This window comes from Musca autumnalis, unplaced genomic scaffold, assembly GCF_047663935.1.
Source record: "Musca autumnalis isolate F117 unplaced genomic scaffold, ASM4766393v1 scaffold_3, whole genome shotgun sequence".
Taxonomy (NCBI): Eukaryota; Metazoa; Arthropoda; class Insecta; order Diptera; family Muscidae; genus Musca; species Musca autumnalis.
The window spans coordinates 208921090-208943621 of NW_027411866.1; positions in this window are offsets into that span (position 1 = coordinate 208921090).

Below are 22532 nucleotides of genomic sequence, written 5' to 3' on the forward strand. Positions count from 1 at the left end.
AGAAGATGTTGTTAGTTCAATATAAACAGCTTTAAAAACATTTGTGGTGAATATATATTTTTTAAAAATATAAAAAAGCCAGATCGGACCTGCCAAAATTGCGTACTTTTAATACTTTCAACTTAAATTCCGTAGTTAGAATAAACCATTGGTTACTTATATTGCATGCGAAAATACATAAGAGGTCTACGGCTATGGTCCAAAATCCAGAATGGAATTATGTAATATGAATAAACTCAGATGAAGTCCGAATTTAACCCCAAAACGTGTTTTTCATTTTTAGAGATTCCTGGCGATTAGACAAGAGTTACAGATTTGGTGTACTCTGAGGCCTATGGAAAAATTTTATGGCGAACAATTTTGTAGAATATTCAGATTTGATACGATCATATTTCTAATGAGTTTTTGAAAGATTTTTGAAAAAAGGACAAAAAAGACCCCTTTGATGAACCGCATGAGGGTTAAAATTTTTAACAAAAATATTTCCTCCTAAGTAAAGTTGTCAAAGACACTATATACCTGAAATGCAAGGATTCCAAGATATCTAAACTCGAATATTTCAACAAATTTAAAAATGGGCGGAACTTGCCCCGACTATTTTGGTTACTTTCCGACGTAAACTTTAAAAACGCCGATACACGTGTCTCACATTTTTACCTCTACTTTCAAAATCTGCTCGATTTTCCTTGTAATTTTTTTTTGTTGTCGCACAGTTTTAAGACTGTGCTCCTTTCTTGTGGACGAGACAGAGGATGCTCAGGTTCAATTCGTCTGGTACGCGTTTTTCCTGGCAGATGGTTTTAATTAGCATGAAAATAGGTTCGGGTACCAATAATCGTTGTCGCGAAAATTACTTTGCAAGCCGATGCATTCGTTATTATTGCAAACGTAGCGTTTTTTTAAGTATCAAACAAAATATACAGCCTATTTTCACCAGGGGCCATTCCTGTACGTCCTTGACAATTTTAGTAAAATCGGTTCAGTAGTTTTGTAGATGTAACATATTTTAATAAGTGGGCGTTGTCAAGTGAAGTCCAAAATAAATACATAAGGTTGAAGATATAACCATAATTGTCTCGCAAATGATGTTCCAAACCGATACATTCGTAATTATTGTAAATATAGCGTTTTTAAAAAATAGGGTAATGGGGAAGTACCCCGCCCTCTCCCGAATTCAACAAAATATGTAGTCTATTTTCACCGGTGGCCAATAGTCAATAGTTTTTGTTGGAAAGATTAAAATTGAAAAAAGTGGGCGGGGTCAAACTTTCTTTGCATAAAAGCCAAAGTTGGGTTATGACGAACATTTCAAAAGAAAAAATTATTCAAATCGGTCTAGCCGTTCTCAACTGATGCAATTACCAACGAACGACATTTGATTTTCATGAGAAATAGAGTGTAGGGGAAGTACCCCACCCCTTCCGAAATTCAACATAATATGTAGGCTTTTTTCACCGGGGGCCATCCTCGTACATTCCATGTAAATTTCAGGAAAATCAGTTCAGTAGTTTTTGTACAAAAGATTAAAATTGAGAAAAGTGGGCGTGGTCAAATTCTCTTACCCTTAGTTGGGTTGTGACGAACATTTTAAAAACAGAATTATCCAAATCGGTAAAGCCTTTCATTACCATTACCAACAAACGACATTTGATTTTTATTTATATAGATGTGTCATAGTAGGCTAAATACGACACTGGCTGCTATAATGGTTCTCTCCTTTACTCAAGAATAATTGGTAGGTAGTACGAGGGCCACTAGCAAAATGTTTGCCTATTAATTAAAACGTGAATATGTGTTTTTTGTAAAGTATTCTACAGCATGATTTTTACATTTCTACATGCGCTCAAACCAATTTTCGAAGCAATTTTTCCACTCCAAATGGGACACCTACAAAAAATGGTTTTAAACGCATCTTCTAGCGAAGAACTTTATTGACCACGCTTTTTTTCTTGATGTGTTGGAATTAAAAAAGTCATTAGATGTTAAGTCGGGGCTGTACCGCGGATGATCCATAAATTCCACGTTTTGTCCTGTAAAAGAAGGCGCTGCACACTTGTCTACATATCTGAACTAATTGCGCGAAAACCAAAAAACTTAATTCTAAATTGCGAAATGTTTTCCATTGTATCGTTTGCAGATACTCTGCTGACTAAAATTTTGTTTTTACTGTATTATAGCTGCTATTACACAAAGCATGAATTTGGTTGCGGATTTGTAGTTGGTCGGAGGTTAAAACACCTGGTCCAGCTTCACCCCAGTGAATGGAAGATTCGCTGCAATTCGATTAAAAGCAAAATTCTTCAACATCAACTTTATTTGCGCTCATGCTCCCATTGAAGACATGGACGGACAGACCAAAGATATATTTTACGAGCGCTTAGAAGAAACTTATGACCGTTGCTCTGCCCATGACTTTAAAACTATACTAGGCGATTTTAATGCCAAAATTGAAAAGAAGAACATCTTTGGCCCAACAGTCGGGAAATTCAGTCTCCATAGTTAAACATCTTACAATGGAATGAGGCTGATAGCCGTCGCAGCGGCAAAAACATGGTAGTTTGCAGTACCAGATTTAGCATCTCGATAATTATAAGGGCACCTGCCTGTCGCCAGATCAAAGAACAAGGAGTCAAATTGATCACGTTGTGATAGATGGAAGACATACATATAGCGTGTTGGATGTACGATCGTTCCGAGGTGCAAACATAGACTCGGACCACTACCTTGTTGCAGCAAAGGTACGTACCACATTAAACGTAGCAAACAAAGTGCGAACAGACACAACACGGAAGTTGGACATCGGTAAGCTGCAATCACAACAGATAGCAACAGCATATTCCACTCAACTGGCCCAACTGCTTAATCAAAGCACTCCTCTTCCCGATAACATATCAGGACAGTTTGCCCACTCCATGCAAACTGCCGCAAAAACAGTACTTGGATACCAGATACCTCCACCAAGGAATCCATGTTATGACCAGGAGTGTCGTGCTGCTACCGAAGATAAAAATTAGGGCACGAGGGAGGTATCGGGAGAAAAGGAGAGAGGAGGAACGTATTTTCCACAGGAAAAAGAGAGAGATGGAAAAGCGGGAGTGTGAACAAATCGATATGTACAGGAGACAGAATGTCCGAAGTCCGAAAATTTTACCAAAGAGTGAAACACCAAACTTTGGAACTGGCATATCCTCCTGTAGAAACCAACAAGGTAATCTGGTAACTGATGCATATAGTGTGCTAAGGATATGGAATGAGCATTTTCCCAAACTGCTGGTATCCAATAGTAGCGAAGTCGACGAAGATACCACAGATCTAATCCCAGAAGATGGTATTGAATGTATACCACTCGGCCAAGATGAGGTAAAGACAGCAAAAAAGCGGTTGAATAATATTAAGGCAGCTGGAGCTGATGGCCTACCAGCCGAGCTGTTTAAAACCGGAGGCGACACGGTGATAAGGTGCATGTATCAGCTAGTTAGCTCCATATGGCAGGAAGAACGCGTATCCGACGATTGGAACCTGAGCATCCTGTGTCCCGTCGTCCACAAGAAAGGAGATAAAACTTTATGCTCCAACTATAGGGGCATAATTCTTCTCCCTATCGCCTACAACATAGACTAAAGCCCATGGTCAACGAAATAATTGGACCATACCAATGCGGTTTTAGACCTGTCATATCCACCATTGACCAGATATTTACCTTGCGGCAAATCCTGGAGAAGACCCAAGAGATGCAGATCGACACCTATCACCTTTTTGTCGATTATAAAGCAGCCTTCGACAGCCCGCTACGTTAAAAGGTATTCCAAGCAATGCCTGAATTTGGTATCCCCGCAAAGCTCATTCGGCATTGTAAAATGATTCTAACTGACTCAAGATCTTCAGTTAAAATAGGAAAGAACCTCTCCGAAGCCTTTTGTACCAAAAGAGGCTTTAAGCAAGGAGACAGCCTTTCGTGTGATCTTTTCAATATCCTGCTAGAAAAGGTTATACGAGAGGCAAACATCCAAAGAAGTGGCACAATCTACACCAATAAACTCATGTTACTTGCTTATGCTGATGATATATACATCATGGGAAGATCAGTAAAAGAAGTAACCATTACCTTTATGAAGGTCGAAGGAGAATCTGCTAAAGTGGGTGTGGCGTTAAACGGCGAGAAGACCAAGTTGATGGTGTCGACGCACAATGCGTCCATTGAGCTCGGACCAACTGTTGAAGTTGGTTTCTATAATTTTGAGGTAGTAAAACACTTCGTATACCTCGGCAACGACGTAAACACAACAAGCGACATCAGTTTTGAAACTTAAAGAACAATTGTATATTCCAACAGATGCTACTTTGGCTTAGGTAAGCACTTCAAAAACCAAGCCACAACTCGTCAAACAAAAACAACGCTTTACAAAACACTGATACTACCCGTGCTGATGTATGGGTCCGAAGCCTGGGTACTTGCCCAAGCAGATAAGGCAGTGCTTGGCGTGTTTGAGAGAAAAATTCTTCGATAGATCTACGGACCAATCTGCGTTGACGGTGAATATCGACGTGGTATGAACCACGAGCTGTATCTGCTATACAACGACATCAATATAGTTAAACATATCGAGATGCAATGATTGCGTTGGCTAGGCCATATAATAAGAATGAGCTTCGATGAACCCACTTAAAAGGCGTATAAATTCGGGCCGCATGGCGGGGCACGCAGAAATGGAAGACCAAAGAATATATGGCACAAACAAGTGGATGAAGAGATGACAAGGCGCTGTATTCCAGAAAGAATTGAAGATCTTTTCTTAGTTCGGTCTATGGAACAAATGTTCTGTAATGGGCCAGCTAAGTATCATTTCCAAAAGCAATTTTCCACCACACCGATCTTGAGTTCCAATTTTGTCACAGTGTTATTTACTGCGATGACTGTAAAGTCGACATGTTCTATCCTCCGTTTCCCAAAGTTGCACAAACGAATATCTAGCTTCATACGTTACGTTCCTATTTTCTGTTCATTAATACACTGGAAGTCCCGTCGCACTTTTGTCGTCACACAAGCACCTCTGTATTTAGTAAACACATTAAATGAAAATATTGTATTAAAACCACAAAACATGTTCATTCCAACTAAGTTCTTAGGGTTCTTTGTATTAAACGTGAGCGGGTAATGTGGACAAATGCATGGGGTATAGCCATTTGAGTATAGGTATCTATGTATATATGTGTATGAGTGGATGTTGATTGTTGGTTTGTTTGTGTAGGTGCTCATCAATGCGGAAACGGAAACGAAAGTGTGCGGGTAGATGTTGTCACGCTTACACTGAGCAACAAACCAAGCAACATATTTGCATACTTTACCATAAAATGGATATTTCGGCATCTGTCGTGGTGGTGCTGCTGGTGTCGTTTGGCTGGCTTTGTAACAAAATACGGGCAGTCGCAACCAAAACCAAAAACATATATTTTTTTCTAATGCTCTAATAATTGACAAAAGCATTTACCCAGAGCTTAGTTCGCTTCCAGAAGCTTAACACACAGCAAGCAAGTCATTATTCTTTTGAGCTCGCAACACATATATACATACGATGCTAATGCCAAAGCGTGCTTTGTATGATGTTGCAATTATTACGTTTGGTTGCAATAATTTTTAGGATCACCGAAAGGTAATGACAAAGTCTCTCATTCGCCCCCGCCGTGCTGATGATGGCGATGGTGAAGGTCATGAATACTAAGCCAGCCAAATGGTGTTCATAAGGTTAGCAGCTCGGATTGTCACCAGTTGTGGGTGTAAAATTTAATTTTGCATGGTTTATCAGTACTTGAACAAGAAAGAAAACGAAATATTCAGCAACAGCATCATTTTATTATGTTGTACGTTTTTTTCACTCCGTTGAGTCACAGCAGCTTAGCGCAGGTAATCATGTCAAGGCTTTGATATTCTGCTTATGGAGAAATAATGAAAAAACGCAGTGCCGCTGCTGCTGATTTTTTATGAATTTACATAGAAAGTGCCATTTGACATAGGTGCGCTGCTAGGTTGAGTTTTCTTTTTTTAATTAATAATAAATCGTTTAGCCGGATTTAATAATGTTATGTGTTGGTAATTATCTTGTTGCCGTTTTATTATTAATAATAAATGTGATGTGAAAAAGTGCAACTAATCAAAATTTAACATATGAATAATACAATATTGACATAGGTTATTACATCGTAATCTCTAAGGATAACGATGATGTGCAGCTTTTTAATGACAGTCATGAAAAATGTATATCTGTGTAGGAAAAAAATTAATGAACTTCTTTAATATGTTAGAGAAGATTATTATATATTACACATGATATAGGCTGAAGCTTAATTTTAAATAAAACCAAGCAAAGAAAGACCATAGCCATTCAGGTCCAACCATTTGTAACGCCCATACTCCAAGAAAAAAAAAGAATGATAGAAACCCTTTAAAGACTTGGATGTTGGAATCATTTATAAGGATATCCAAGCTAAAAAATATTGTTAGGGTCCTATGAATTGGTGACGACACACTTAAGCTAAATTTATTACAGTACATTTGTTCCATAAGCCGAACTAAGAAAATATGTTTACTGCTTCGCTTTTTGGAATACCACGCCTTTTCATCTCTTCATCCACTTGTTTGCTCCATCTAAGCTTAATAATATAATTGTTCCACAAACATCCCAGATGGGACAAGGGAGACTTCTTTCATATCAATGAGTGCACCCGATTCATATTAGCTCAATAATATGGGACCTACTGTTTATTGACGAGTCCGAACGGCCACCACATTTAGAGAAGTTTTACAAGGCTGAAATACCCAGGAAATGTCGCCAACATCACTGAGGGGTAATTTGAACCGTTGAAAATGTGATGTTGCCTGGTCTGGGAATCGAACGCACGACCTTTAGCGTGCAAGGCGGGTGTGCATACCATTGCACCACGGTGGCAACCTCCATCTAATCTTAGGCCTGCCAATTCTGCGTGCACCGCCATGTGGCACGTATGTATACGCCTTTTTAAAGGGTTCATCATCGCTATTCTTATGATATGGCCTAGCCAACGCAATCGCTGCATCTCGATACGTTTAACTATATTGATGTCGTTGTATAGCAGATAGAGCTCGTTGTTCATATGACGTCGATATTCACTGTCAACGCAGATAGGTCCATAGATCTTTCGAATAATTTTTCTCTCAAACACGCCAAGCACTGCCTTATCTGCTTGCTCAAGTACCCAGGCTTCGGAACCATACATCAGCACGGGTAGTATCAGTGTTTTGTAAAGCGTTATTTTGGTTGGACGAGTTTTGGCATTGTTTTTGAAGTGCTTACTTAAGCCAAAGTAGCATCTGTTGGCCAATACAATTCTTCTTTTTATTTCACAACTGATGTCGTTTGTTGTGTTTACGGGGGTGCCAAGGTATACAAAGTCTTTTACTACCTCAAAATTATAGGAACCAACTTCAACAGTTGGTCCGATCTCTATGGACGTATTGCGCGTCGACACCATCAACTTCGTCTTCTCGCCGTTTACCGCCAGACCCACTTTAGCAGATTTTCCTTCGACCTTCATAAAGGTATCGGTTACTTCTTTTACTGATCTTCCCACGATGTCTATATCATCAGCATAAGCAAGTAACATGTGGCTATTGGTGTAGATTGTACCACTTCTTTTGACGTTTAACGAGAGGCAAACCCTTTCTAGCAGGATGTTGAAAAGATCACACGAAAGGATGTATCCTTGCTTGAAACCTCTTTTGGTACAAACCTCTTCGGAGAGGTTCTTTCTTATTTTAACTGAAGATCTTGTGTCAGTTAGAGTTATTTAACAAAGCCGAATGAGCTTTGCGGGGATACAAAATTCAGACATGGCTTGGAATACCTTCAAACGTAGGGGGCTGTCGAAAGCTGCTTAATAATCGACAAAAAGGTGGTATGTGTCGATTTGCATCTCTTAGGTCTTCTCCAGGATTTGCCGCAGGGTAAATATCTGGTCAATGGTGGACTTGCCAGGTCTAAAGCCACATTGGTATGGTCCAATTATTGCGTTGACCATGGGCTTTAGTCGTTCGCACAATATCCCTGACACTATCTTGTAGGCGATTAGGAGAAGACTTATGCCCCTATAGTTGGAGCATAAAGTCTTATCTCCTTTCTTATGGACGGGACACAGCATGCTCAGGTTCCAATCGTCGGGTACGTGTTCTTCCTGCCAGATGGAGCTAACTAGCTGATGCATACACCTTATCAGCGTGTCGCCTCCGGTTTTAAACAGCTCGACTGGTAGGCCATCAGTCCTGATGCCTTTTTATTCTGTAGCCGGTTTATTGCTGTCTTTACCTCATCTTGGCGGGGCAGTATATATTCAATACCATCTTCTGGGATTGGATCTGTGGTATCTTCGCCGTCTTCGCTACTATCGGATACCAACAGTTTGGAGAAATCTTATTTCCATATCCTGAGCCCACCATCTGTATCAGCTACCAATTTACATTGCTGCTCTGTACAGGAGGATGTGCCTGTACCAAAGCCATCAGCCATCAGATGTTTTACTCTTCAGTAGAACTTTCGGACTTTATTCTGGTTCCTGTACATCTCGATTCTTTCACATCCCCACCTTTCCATTTCTCTCTTTTTCCTGCGGAAATACGTTTCTCCCCTCTCCTTTTCTCCTGATACCTCTCTCGTGTGCTACGCGTTGCTACTGATTGTAGAGTAGCCCTATATGCCGCATTTGTCTATTCGGTAGCAGCACGACACTCCTGGTCATACCATGTATTCCTCGGTGGAGGTCTCTGGTATCCAAGTATGGATTTTGCGGCTGTTTGCATGGAGTCGGCAATATTTTGCCATGGTGCTGATATGTTATCGGGACGAGGAGTGCTTTCATTAAGTAACTTGGCGAGTTGAGTGGAATATTCTATGGCTATCTGTTGTGTTTGCAGCTTACCGATGCCCAACATTCGCGTTGTATCTGTTCTGGTTTGCAACGTTTAGACGGGTACGTACCTTTGCTGCAACAAAGTAGTGGTCCGTATCTATGTTTGTTCCTCGGAACTATCGTACATCCAACCCGCTCGATGAGTGCCTTCCATCTATCACAACATGATCAATTTGATTACTTGTTCTTTCATCTGGATACAGCCAGGTGCCCTTATGAATATCGAGATGCTTAAATCTGGTACTGCTAACTACCATGTTTTTTGCAGCCTCATACCATCGTCTAATGTTTCACTGTTGATACTGAATTTCCCGACTGTTGGGCCAAAGGTATTCTCCTATCCAATTTTGGCATTAAAATCGCCTAGAATAATTTTAATGTCATGGGCAGGGCAACGGTCATAAGTTTCTTCTAAGCGCTCGTAAAATTTATCTTTGATCTGTTCGTCCTTTCCTTCAATGGGAGCATGAGAGCGGCCTTGTACTTTTCAAGTACATCTGCTAATGCGTAAACTACACCTTCTTTATAAAGAGTGCGAACATTCCAGGTGCAGATTCGCAGATCATGGTGTGTTTTTCCTTTCTTTCGTTTTTTCATAGTAGGCTGTTTTTTCTAGGGAAGGGTTACTAACCCGACGCCCAAACCCAAGTTTTTAACGTTCTTAAGGGTGAACGCGCGGCACATGTTAGCACACTATCTTTAACGGGTGTTAAATCAGCTCCCCAGATGACACCACGGGGAGGTCTGGTCTATCTACGTAAAATTTTTTCTGACATAACTACAAGTACGTAAATTGCATCAATCTAAATTTAATGTCTAAATTTCCTCTTTCAAATAAAATTTACTTCGTAGGAGTGAGCTACTTAAGAATTTACTTACTTAGATGGTTTTATATTCCAAACAGAACGTTATGTTCCATAAGGGAGCTAAGAATAGATTTCCAAACGCTTCGATCGCCTGCTTTACTTCTCCAGTTTTGGATGCCATGTTTTGCGATATCGTCTTCAACTTTGTCTTTCCATCGGAATTTAGGCCTTCCCTTGGGGGTATGCCGTCAAGTGGTTCGTATTTATATGCTTTTAAGCAGGGGGCATCATTATCCATTATATTGGCATGCCCAGCCAACGCTATCGTTATAACTCGTTACGTTTTATTATATCAATGTCGATAGGCTGGTGCATCTCGTGGTTCATACGACGCACGGTGGTTCAAAATCGTTTTTCCTGGTGAAAACACAAATAAACAAACCATAAAAATACAAAAAATTAAAAACAAGTGGTAAAAGCGTTAAGTTCGGTCGGGCCGAACTTTTTATACCCTCCACCACAAATTTCAGCCATTTCGGTGGATTAATGTGGCCACAACCTTCAAAATACCGAAAATCGGAAGTTACCGTTCTATGAAGCCTATATGATGGCGCGGACCTATCTCGGTGTGATAATGAGGCCAAAACCTTCAAAATACCGAAAATCGGGAGATATCGTCCTATGGGGGCTATATCAAAACGTGGACCTATATAAACATTTTATGATAGAAGTGTTTCTTAGCCTCTGGAAACACAAAATACAAAGTTGCAACTGATTCTGTTGTCAAATGGGACTAATGCATTCAAAATACGAGTATATTAAAATGACGCGTACTTTTTATGGGGCGTTATATGGGGGCTATACCAAAACGTGGACCCATATAAACCAACTTTGGTAGGAATGTTTTTTTGGCCCCTGGAGACACAAAATACCAAATTACAACCAATTCGGTGGTAAAATGGGACAAATATCTTAAAAATTCTTTAAAACGACGACGCGTCATTTTGTATGGGGGCTATACGAAAGCGTGGACCTACATAGCCCACTTTCAATACCAAAAGTCCTACGTACAAATAATAGATTTTCCCGAAATTTCATCCACCTACGTCAATTCGTTCGGACGCTAGAGTGATTTCCACAGACGGACAGACGGACGGACATGGCTATATCGATGTAGAATTGCACGCTGATCAAGAATATTTATAGTTTGTGGGGTCTACAATTATTATTTCGAGTAGTTACAAACGTAGTGACAAACTTAATATACCCCCAACCTATGGTGGAGGGTATAAAAAATTGGGAAAACACACATTTTTAACCATGTAATTTCAAAAAATTTAAAAAAACTGTTAAACGGACGGAACGCCTCGGTTACAAAAGTATATATGGGCTGAAAGAGGACACTCTCGGGCATCATTCTCTAGAAACGGAACTTCGTTCCAAGCTGTTCCCTAAAAGTTCTAGTCCACTAAGCTTGGAATTTAACTAAAATTTATTACCCGAGGAAAAATAAAACAGCTCGCTGCATGTAAACGCTACGGTAATTTATTGAGACGACTCTTAAAGTTGACAATCTTACCTACTTAACAAAAAATAGTGAACACAATACCTGTTATAGTTTCTGAGAAATAGCTACTTCTTTCTCCAGAAATTTTCCAAAATTAGGTATTTTCCAAAATTGGGAAACATTATTCGTATTTAGGAAGGAGCACGCCACGCCCACACCTTGCAACATTTTGACCAAAAGTAGCATCTGTTTTGTCAATATTATTCTTCTGTGCTTCATCGAAATAATGGTTTTAGACGCCAAGTATTTTTGAACGAAATTTGTTTCCGAAAAATTGGAGTCTATTTAGCCATGTCCGTCTATTTAGCCACGACTGGTGCGCATGATAACATAACTCCAAAATTTGCCTTCCGTAATATTTATATACCCTCCACCATAATATGGAGGGTATAATTAAATTTGTCATTCCGTTTGTAACACATCGAAATATTCATCAGAGACCCTATAAAGTATATATATATTCTTGTTCAGGGTAGATTTCTAAGTCGATATAACCATGTCCGTCTGTCCGTCCGTCTGTTGAAATCAAGATACAGCTCGAAATTGTTATGATAGAGCTTTGTAATTTGGTATAGTAGTTTCTATTACTCCTAGGATGTTTGGTATTGCAAATGGGCTATATCGGTCCACATTTTGATATAGCACCCATAGAACGCTACCACCCGATTTTCGGTACTTTTAAGGTTTTAGCCTCATTATCACTTCGAAATGGCTGAAATTTGGTACTGAGTCTTCACTGGGGGTATAAAACTTTCCCCCAGAAATTTGTCAATATGGGTCCACGCCTGCATATAGCCCACATAGAACGGTACCTCCCGATTTTCGGTATTTTGAGGGTTTTAGCTAAAAATGTAACCGAAATTATCCACCAAAAATTGTCAACATGTTTTGGTAGAGCCCCCATATAACGGCACCTCCCGATTTTTGGTATTTTGATTTTATGTATTTATTTAGCTAGTCCGATCGATTCGAGCTGCGAACCTCGATTCGGGCCATTTCCTTGTGGCAGCCAAGGTACGCACTCATCTTAATGTTGCTACAAAAGTGAGATCTAACACAGGACGGAGACTGGATGTCTATGTCTAACTTGGCTACCAAAAACCTCCACCTAAAAATGTATGTTACTGAAGAGAAGAACGCGGCATACAGAGCAACCCTGCATTCAGTAACAACACGAAGCGCAAAAGAAACTTATCGGGGAAAGAGGAGAAGCGTATTTTCAGAATCAAAAAAGAAGGAGCAAGAAAAACATGAGCGTGAGAAACCCGAGATGTTCATGAGTCAGAATGAAGTCCGAAAATGTTACACCACACAGAAGGATATGGTGCAGGCAAAATTCCCCTGCAAAGCCGATGATGGGAATATGGTTACTGAGACAGGTAGCCTACTGAGGATTTGGAAGGAGCACTTTTTGAATCTCTTGGTATCGAATGTGAGTGACGATGAAGATACTCCAGAACCAATCGCAAATGACAACTTTGAATGTCTACCACCTGGCCAAAGCAAGGTTATGACAGCTATTAATCGACTGAAAAACAATAAAGCAGAAGTAGCTGATGAGCTTCCCGCCGAACTGTTCAAGTCCTGTTGCAAAATACTGATAAGGAGTTCAGTTAATTTGCGAAATTTGGCAGGCAGAAAGCATACCGAACGATTGGAACCTCAGCCTACTTTGTCCCGTACATAAGAAAGGAGACAAGACGGTTTGTGCAAATTACAGAGGAATGTTTAACACCAATGGTTATTAAAACCAGTAAGGAAAGGATCAAAGTCGGGCGGGGCCGACTATATGATACCCTACACCACTGTGAATATGTAAAATATATATGGGAGCTATATCCAAATCTTAACCGATTTCGATATAATTTCAGTCACACATTGCAAATATCATTGAAATCGGACATATATAGCGTGTTTGGTATAGAAAATACGTGAAATCGGATGAAAATAATCGGGCGAAAATATATATGGGAGCTATATCTAAATCTGAACCGATTTCGATATAATTTGGCACATTTATTTCCAGACCGAATTCAGTCACACATTCCAAATTTAATCGAAATCGGACATGTATAGCTTGTTTGATACAGAAAATACGTGAAATCGGCCGAAAATATATATGGGAGCTATATCCAAATCTGAACCGATTTTCACCAAAAGCAATAGCGTTCTTCCTATGGCCAAAAAAAGTATAGTCTCCAATTTTCAGCTGAATCGGTCAAAAAATGCGACCTGTACGTTGAGAACAAAAATACATGGACAGACGGACGGACATGCATAAATCGACTCAGAAAGTGATTATATGTATATCCCCAAAAGGAACTATGGTTCTATTTCGTTTCCTTTTGTATGTTACATACAAATGCACGAAGACATAATACCCCTTACCACAGTGTGGTGTAGGGTATAAAAATCGGGTCAAACAAATGCGGTTTTAGACCTGGTAAATCGACTATTGACCAAATCTTCACACACTCTGCCAAGGTGGGTCTGGCAGTCAACCATGATAAGACGAAGTTTATGTTATCAACACGCAAGTTGTCCAGTAGACTCGGACCAACTGTGGTTGTTTATAATTACAGACTTGAGATAGTAGGTAACTTTATTTACCTCGGCACCGCAATAAATAAAACTAACAACATAAGTTTTGTCTAAGTAAACAGTTTAAAAGCGAAACCACCTCACGTCAAACGACAGTTACACACTACCAGACACTGCTACTACCCTTACTTTTGTTTGGATCTGAAGCATGGGTACTTGCGAAAGCAGATAAAGCAGAACTTGGTGTGTTTGAGAGAAAAATTCTTCTAAAGACTTATTGACCGATATGTGTTGACGGTGAATACCGACGTCATACGAACCACGAACTATACCGACCGATATCGACATAATAAAACGTACCGAACTACAACGATTGCGTTGGCATTTGACGGCACTCGACGGCATTTGAATACGAAAGAACAAGTTAAAGAATATATCACGAAAAATAGCATTCAAAATTGGAGAATTAAAGCAGCAGATCGGTGCGTTTGGGAATCTATTATTAGCTCGACTAATGGAACAAGACGTTCTGTTTAGTAAGTAAAAAATATTAACATAAGAGTATTCTTGTATAAATCGTTTTAATGTTTTCTTCCTTATTTTTATCTTTTTTATTTTTAATTTGAATAACATTGACATCGACAGATTTCACTCTAACTCTGCCGTTAAATTTCACTTAAACTTCGATTTAACTTTAAACTAAAACACACAGTATATCCATGGCTACGAAACCATATGATGACATCGTATATGCGGAAACTGTTCCAATTTTCTTTGACACTTTTTGGGGTTAAACAAGACAAAACAACAACAAAACATACGGGAGTAATAGAACATAGCAACAACAACAACAACAATAATAACAATGACACAACAAACAAAACATAAATCTTTCATTTGAAATTTTGTGATGCTTAATAAAACTTTTATAATAGAGATGTTGTTCGTGTTTAGTCTTGTGAAAGTGCATATAAATTGTTTCTACTCCTGTTTAATATACTGTTTGTTGTTATTATTGTTTTCGCTTTTTTGTGTTCTAAACATAAGGCGACAAAAATGTCGTAGTCGTGTCTAAACTTTATGCTGTACAGATGTCTTTCAAAAAATAGTAGTCGTAGTATTGTTGCTAACATTTATGTATTTTTGTATTTTGTGCAACATTAATAGTTTTTGAATGGAAAACAAAGATAACACATATACAAATGCATACCAACCATCGTCGTACACCCTATAACACGAATTGGAAAAATGTGTTTTGATAATTTTGCAATTTGTTTGTATAATTCAATACTGATGAAATTTTACAAGATGTAGGAATTGGTTAGAGTTAAGAGTCAATAAAGAGGTCAATATTGTTGGAATATTTAGGGCGTGAAATTGTTAAAATCTTTTGTGCGAAAAATTTCCAAATTTGATTATCGTTAATCCAAATTTAAGTATTATTAATATTTTAATTTCTGGTGGTCATCTTCCGACAAATTAGGATATTTTAAACAGAAGGGAAACGAATGCTTGATCTTCCCTCTATGTATCTTGGTCCCTCTTTAAGCTAAAGTGGATACTGACATATCTGTGGTGCCACTTGGGAAGCTGCAATATACACTCGTTAAAGGTAGTGAATTGACATGGCCGCACGTTCACCCATGTGAACGTTAATAACTTGGCTGCCGACCCACTTGGACGCACTGTATTTTAGTTGCCATGACATAAAGCATTATTTTGGTTGCGGATTTGTAGTTGGTCGGAGGTTAAAACACCTGGTCTCCAGATTTACACCCGTGAATGAAAGACTTGCTACAATTCGAATAAAACAAAATTCTTCAACATCAGCTTAATTTGCGCTCATGCTCCCACTAGAGACAAGGACGAACAGACCAAAGATATATTTTATGAGCGCTTAGAAAAAACATATGACCGTTGTCCTGCCCATGATATTTAAATTATTGTAGCGATTTTAATGCCAAAATTGGGAAGGAGAATATCTTTGGCCCAATAATCGGGAAATTCAGTCTCCATATTGAAACATCTAACAATGGAATGAGGTTGATAGACGTCGCAGCGGCAAAAACATGGTAGTTAGCAGTACCAGATTTAAGCATCTCGATATTCATAAGGGCACCTGGCTGTCGCCAGATCAAAGAACAAGAAATCAAATTGATCACGCTGTGATAGATGAAGACTTTCATCGAGCGTGTTGGATGTATGATCGTTCCGATGTGCAAACATAGACTCCGACCACTACCTTGTTGCTGCAAAGGTACGAAACAGATTAAACGTAGCAAATAAAGTACGAACGCGTACCGACGATCGGAATCTGAACATCCTGTGTCCCGTCCACAAGAAAAGAGATCAAACTGTATGCGTCAACTATAGGGGCAAAAGTCTTCTCCCTATTGCCTAGAAGATAGTGCCAGGGATATTGTGCGAACGACTAAAGCCTATGGTCAACGATATAATTGGGCCATACCAATGCGGCTTTAGACCTGGCAAGTCAACCATTGAGCAGATATTTACCCTGCGGCAAATCCTGGAGAAGACCCAAGAGATGCAGATCGACACTTATCATATTTTTATCGATTAGAAAGCAGCATTCGACAGGCTGCTTTGATAGATTATAGCTAAAACCATAGTTATGGGCTGTATCGAAACGTAGAACTATGTCGACAACATTCAATTTAGATGACTTTTGATTACACAAAATTAAATTTACCACTTTTCAGCCAAATCGGTTGAGAAATGTAACCTTATCACGTAACCTTTAAACCAGGACTTTAAGACCGATTTTAGTTGGTGGGCGCAAGGTTCTTACAGCTATATGGTAATTCTTTTAGTCAGTATGGACACATACCCGACAAAAATTATACTGTGGTAGCATGAACCGCGAAGCCGAGCTCATTTGCAAAAAATTATGAAATTTTGTGTGTGAGGTACCCAAAGTAGATGGTGCCGGCAATGTCATTTAGAGCTTTCGGTATATTATATCAGAAAGTATAAACTTGCGAATACTGCAAAAAATGCATGTCGATTCAAGAGATATTCCTAAGAAAATATATAAGTCTACCTAAGAAAATATGTAAGAAGTAAAGGCCTACGTACATAAGCTGCCTCGCCTGGTTGCCTTGCTTGCTTCTGATAAAAGAATAAAAAAAGAAAAGGGCAACCCAGTTCGAAATTTGCTCGGCCTCCTTTATTCTTTTATTTTTATTATGTCAGAAATGAAGCAGGAAAGCAAGGCAATCAGGCAAGGTAGCTTATGTACGCAGGCCTTAAGTAATGATAGAAATAAGTATGTTGGAAAGTCGAAATTAGATGGGCCACTACAGACATGAGGAGGCGCCCTGTTACAGATTTCAGGGCGGCATTGTGACATGTTTGAATATTTTTCCACCGCATTACACTTATATTATCGTACCAAACTGGCGCCGTATGGCTTACCACAGACGTTTTATGTGGTCAACTAGGTTTTTTATCTGACCCTCAAGTACTACCGGATCAGGAATTGAGGAGCTTGTTACCGAAAGCTGTGGCATCCGCGGACGAAGTGAACATGATGTCGAATGTGACCCCTAGAATTTTGGGGTAGTTTGTGGTCGGAATTCTACTACCATCGACCTGACATTAAACTCTGTTCTCACCTGTGACGTACATGTGGTGAACAGAAAGGTCCTAGATTTAGTGGCGGATATTTGGATATTCCTCACGTGGAAAAGGTGGTAATATCAGTTAAATGATATCTGGAAAGGAAACTGACGCCAAAATCATGCAATCATCCGCATATGTTACGATCTCAATGTTGTTTGGAGGGGCTGAATACAGGAGACGTAGAGGTTAAACAGTTCCGGAGACATCACCTCCCATAGGGGAACTTCCTATTTCACCCTACTGGGTTTGCTGTTCTTGTTCCTGATTTCCACGTACTGCTGGCATCCAAACGTATTATTTATTATCCAATGTTTCAAACTTGGTCGGAGGGTTGTCTGCCCAAATGCCCTTCTATAATGTGGAGTGCTTGACACTATCAAAAGCTTATAATAAGTCGAGCGGCATCAACACTTTTCTATACTCGAATAGTATGTGAAGAATTGGCTGGCAGCGCTGTTATCGTTCTGTGCTGCTTATTGATGATCGGCAAATAGGTAGCTATTTCTTACACTGGGAATGAGTACAGCCTCAAGATTCTTTGCTACGGGCGACAAAAGCGAAATATGTCTGTACTATTCACCACCTCCACGGGACCATTTTCCAGACTTCGGGAACGTGAAGATATGCTCGACTCCCGGTTCACCCAGCTTTCTTAGCATTACCATGTGTATGTCATCCTGATGGCATTCGTAACATCTTCCATTGTAAATTGTGGTAGATCCTTCTCGACTGGAAGAGATGTAATGCGACGGAGCATGCGACGTGCTCGACAAACGATTGGAATTGCTTGCGCGCCACTTCGGTTCAGTCTGCGTAACTTCGCCAAGCGTGACTGAGATCCTATCTACCTTCTTTCCAAGGTTCGATAGTGACTTAACCGTTGCCAACAATTCATTTATTCCAGCTCTACTGTTGCAATTCTTCAGGTGTTTTGGCCTCTTCTTCAAGGCGCGATAACTCTGGAACCATTAGAAAAAAAAATCTGAAAATATACTGAATTGTTTTGCTGGTGATCAGCATCACCACAGTAACAAATAAAGGAAATCAAAAACCTCATTTTGAAAAAGTGTCCGAATTCACCCAGAAATCCCCAAATATTACTTTCGAAAAGACGTAAGAAATCCCAATAAAAATAAAAATCATAATGGACTTTAAGGAAGACATTGTGGTACTTGGAGATCATTTCTGCTCGAAATTGGTCTCACACACCAATATTAAGAAGATGAAGAATATAAACACCTTCAAGAGAACTGTAGAACACGGTGCTCTTAAAGCAACTTTAAATGGAAGGTGCTTACACCTGGGAAGTTGTTGCGGATTCTGAAACTACAATGTTCATAGATGAGAAAAATCAAAGAAAAAAAAAGCCGGAGCGCTTTAAAAAAATCGCGATTCAAGTCCACATTTCAAATTGGGACAATGTATCGTTTCCTTGTCATGACTGCAATTTCCCAACTTATACTTATATATCTCAAAAATGGTACAACGTAGGAAATATACGATAGCCAGTCTTGTAGAAAATTTTTACAGCTACAACACTTTCCTTAGTCCCTCCCATTCCGATAGGACATGCGGTTTTCAAGCAAAATCGTGAAGACTTGAGAAAAAAATCTAAATGATTGATCTGAACTTCTGTATCTCAGAAACAGTAAAACCTACAAAAATAATATGCAGATCAATCTTGTACAAAATTTTCACTGCTACAACATTTTCTTTAGTCCCAAGTCGATTGGACTTGCAGTTTCCAAGCAAATTTGTGAAAACCTAAAAAAAAAAAAAACAAACTAAAATGTGATTTTTTATTTGAAAATCCCTCCAGCGATTTTTTCTTGTTTTTGGATTTTTCTCATCTATGAACATTGCTGTTTCAAAATCCGCAAAAACTTCCCAGGTGAAAGCGGTTTTCACTTAAAGTTAGTTAAGGCGCACCATGTATGACATTGTTTTTTAAGGAAGCGATACAGTCAATGCATTGTCCCAATTTGAACTTCTACATTTCAAAAACTGCAAAACCTACGAAAATACAATAAAGGTTAACATCATAGAGAATTTTTATAGCTACAACAAAATCGTGAAAACCTAAAAACCCCTTAAAATGTCGACATGAATCGCAATTTATTTAAGAAGCGCTTCGGCGATGTTTTTTTTTTTTTGATTTTTCTCATCTATGAATATTGTAGTTTCAGAATCCGCAAAAATTGCCCAGGCGTAAGCACTTTCCACTTAAAGTTGCACTGTAATTGAGGCGGAATAATTCGCAATCACTCCATACAAGCTAAGACTTTAGTATTTTGGTTGTCGCTGTTGGAGTCAGCTTGCTACTGCGGGGGCTTGCTATCCACCAAGGCAATTCCCGGGTGGCTTGTTGCGTTTGCAAATTTTGGAAGGGACTAGCCATTGTGGCTGTCCCATTAATATATTGCACACAGTGAATTTTGTTTTACTGTCCCCCACGGAGGTTTCGATTTTCCGTCCCACACGGAGCTTTGGCTTTCTTCCCCACACGGAGACTTCGGTTTCCCGTCCCCCACGGAGGCTTCGGCTTCCCGTCCCACACAGGGGCTTTGCTTCTTTGTTCATAGATATACGCAGTAGTTTGTACGAGGTCGTAGCTGTAATTAAACAAGTAAAAGAGTATCAGTCGGCTTTGCCGACAGAGATATAACCTTAGCCTGTGTATATTGAAAAAATTTTTTCCCAAAATACGTATGTATTTAGGTGGTTTTAAAACTTTTGGGCGTTTGTTGATTAGGATTAAAGATCAAAAGTTTTGCGGAGGATATACTAAAAGGAATGGATCGACATTGACCGTTATGGAAGTGGATCTCCAGCCACAACATATGGTGCCATAGGGGGTTTTTACACTATTCGGGCTGTTTGCTCAAGATGTCGGCATCTGTTCTATCAGCATCCTCCACTAGTCTTTTTAATTCATAAGGTTTATTGGTTCCTTGTGGAGCCCCTGGATGCGTCCAGAAAACCACGTTACATCGAGAAGTCGATGGTACAAAGACATCGGTCAGGAGAGCATTGAGGTTGATCTGACGCTAAAATCAGCAAGTGAAATTGGATGTGTCAGAAGAGTTTTTTTTTTTTTTTGTGCCCAGAAGAAGAAGAAGGACAAGACGAAAATCGTCCGACTTAAAGAAAAAAAAAAACAGATCATAAGCCGGTGCGTCTTACAAAATGTGGTAGAGAAGTGGAAGGAGAGGTGACATGTCCAATAGATGCCGAAAGAGAAAAAGTTTTATGGGAAAGTTGTAGAGATATGCTCGAGATAGCCAGAATATATTGGCTGTTCTATCCGCACGATTGCGAATGTGACTCGTGCATTGCTGAGGTCAAAAGGAAGTGTGAAGTAATGAGACATTTCCCGCCGGCAAGTCGACATTTTGAGGAAAATATAAAAAGGGGATATCTTTGGTCTGTTCTTCCTTGTCTTTAGTGGGAGCAAGAGCGCAAATAAAGCTTATGTTGAAGAAATTTATTTTTATCCGTATTGTAGCAAGTCTTTCATTCAATGGGATGAAGTTGGAGACCAGATGTTTTAAACTCCGACAAACTACAAATCCGCATCCAAACCCATGCTTTGTGTCATGTCAGCTATAATACAGGGCGTCCCACAGTGTTGCCGCTTCCATACAAATGTGGACAAAAATAGAAGGCGTTGACCTAGGTTGATGAATTTTTGCAAAAGTACTTATGAGGTCACAGGAATGAAAAATATCAACTTTGGTCCATACCGGTTCAGATTTGGATATAGCCCCCATATATATCTTTCCCCGATTTTGCTATAACTCGGTCAAGTTTAATCGAATAGCCTTCAAATATAATATGTGATATTTTCTTAGGCTCCTGAGTAGTTTCACCGATTTTCGTACAAATCGGTTCAGGTTTGGATATAGCTCCTATATATGTATATATTTCCCCGATTTTGCTATAAATCGCTCAATTGTTGATGAATAGTCTTCAAATTTAACATGGGACGTTTCCCCAGGCTCCTGTTCAGTTTTACCGATTTTGATTTGATTTCGCAAAAGAAAACAGATTTGGATATAGCCTCCATATATATCTTTCGCCGATTTTGGTATAAATCGGTCAATTTTTGAAAAGTGGAAGTTTTCTTAGGTCTGTGCCCTCATAAGTACTTGTGGAAACATTCATCAACCCAGGTCAACGGTAAAACTGAACAGGGGCCCGAGGAATCCCATGTTAAATTTTAAGGTTATTTTTCAAAAATTGAGCGAATTATAGCAAAATTGGGGAAAGATATATAGGGTCTATATCCAAATCTAAACCGAGTTTTGCTAAAATCGGTGAAACTACTCAGGAGCCTTAGAAAATATCGCATATTAAATTTGAAGGGTATTCGATTACTGAACGAGTTGTAGCAAAATCGGGAAAAGATATATATAGCAGAGATCATCAATGAGTTACTTGTCCCCGTAAGCCAATTGTGCACGCACAAATTTTTTGGGCCTTTTGCTTTTTTAATGCGTGTGTTTTCTTGCACTCTGTATTTTTTCCACCACCACCAAAAATACTTGCGACGCATCAAGACCGTTGCTTGTGCGTAATAAGTAAAACAAGTATTCATCATATTTTGCACTGTTACAAAACTCGTAATCGTAGATAGTTTGCCAAGTAACTTATCAAGTGGAAGCACACACACAACATTACAAAAAATAAACATTTCTAATTTTATTTTTTGTTGTTTCGTTTGTGTGTGATTTTCTTTATTTGCTTGGAATGTTATGCGTGCTTTTGAATGCTCTTCTAACCTTTGAAAATCAGTGTGAGAAAATTATTTTTGCTCTCACTCTCTCGGAGAACATAAGACAAACGGTTGAATTACAAGGGTTGAAAACAACACTTGATGTGCGATGAGCAAGAAAGTAAAACAGAAAATGTAATTGCGTATTTAAAACTACTTGGCAAAGCATACGCAAGTGTCAAAAAATATCCATTTTTAAATAACTTATTTTTTGAGTGGCTAGCCACACTCGTACATATTTTGAGAATGGCAAGCAACACTTGCA